Here is a 1,595-nt window from a genome sequence, read left to right on the forward strand (position 1 = left end):
CCCTTCCCAGGTTTATTTTTCTCTTTAACAAGTGTCACCTAATTACATATACTCATTTATTTATTTATTACATATACTTATTTATTGTGCCCCTCACCAGAAGCCAGTACCAAGAAGGCAAAGATTTTTGTCTGTATTATTTCTTGCTGTGTCCCCAGAGCCTAGAAAAGCATATGGTAAGCACTTCACAGAAATTTTGAAAAGAATGGTTTTTCTATAAGAAATTTCTCTCATGTGTAGAGCTCTTGTTCTGTACTGGCTCTGTGCCAAGCTCTTTACACACACGATTTCACTGCATTTCTCTCTCACTAACCCTGAGTAAGAGGGAATGCCATGACCCCACTTTACAAATGGGGACACTGAGGTTCAGAGCTCTGCCATCCTGTAGCATTTGCTTGTAGTCTCCAGGCTAGCTGATATGATCTCATGTACACGAGGCATGTGATACCCAACTTGGTACCATCAGTCACAGCTTTGTAGGATGAGTTATTGTCACAGGTGCTTTTTATGTATTTTGCCCCTTGGGGTGAGCTGCCACCTAGCTCCTGAGTCAGACCCTTGTGTCTGGTACGGTACAGGGGGTGGTTTCTGTCTTGAAACTGAGTCACCTGGAAAGGGATGTTGGGCATAGACCCAGGGCTCTAAAATGAGTAATCTCTTTACAGACCAGTGACCCATAGCAGGGTCCCCCTAGTGCATCATACAGGCTAGGAAGCTGAAATTCAGGAAAGCGTAAGGCTCTTCTGAGGTCGAATAGTACAGGGACAGAGATAGGGAGGTCTGATTCCTGACCAAGGGGGATAGACAGGGTTGGTGGGGGAGGCTGTTCTGTGCAGTGTCATATCCCTTCTTCAAGCGGTAGGAGAGATGCCCCAGCCAGCTGCTTCTATTCCAGACTGTGAGAAGAGTGAGTCAGCCTATTGTGGGGGGAGCATGCTTTAAGCCTGTCCTTCCCCCATCAACAACACACACACCCAGATGGGCTGGGAGCTGGTTTTCTGGGATGCCGGGGCTCCTGAGTCAGCACAGGGAATCTTCGCTGAGTGTGTTCTGGGAAATGTCAGGCCTACAGGAAACAAAGGACTCCCACTCACACCATCCTGCAGGTGGGTGGGGAGCCAAGAGAGCCGGGTGTATGGGGAACAGGGGCCCAGTGTGCAAAGGGCTGATTGTGAGGGAGTTTTCACATGGGGCGGGGGGAGCAGGTACCAGGATATGGCTATTTAAAACAGAGGGTGAACTTGCAAAGTGGAGGGGCTCCATGTGCAAGGGAACTGTTTGCTGGGGACATATGTGTTCAAAGGAGAGATGCGATGAACCTACTGGGAGTACAAATAAGAGGTTGACAAAATGTTCACGCAACGGAGCAGTGAGTTTCTACAGGAGAGGAAAGTTTGCAAAAAAGACGTGTAGGAAACTGAAAGGTGTCCTGCGTACAAGGTTCTTTGAGGTGAGTGGAAGGGCATAAAATGGCACGTATGAGCTCCTGTAGTGCCCCTAACCACCCGTAGGCCCCGCCCCGTCACGCACAGTGGGGCGTATTTTGTGTCAGTCAGTGACCTGCTCCTCTGTCATTGGCTAGCTGACCGGACGGG

The sequence above is a fragment of the Oryx dammah genome, unplaced genomic scaffold (assembly GCF_014754425.2).
Source record: "Oryx dammah isolate SB20612 unplaced genomic scaffold, SCBI_Odam_1.1 HiC_scaffold_13, whole genome shotgun sequence".
Taxonomy (NCBI): domain Eukaryota; kingdom Metazoa; phylum Chordata; class Mammalia; order Artiodactyla; family Bovidae; genus Oryx; species Oryx dammah.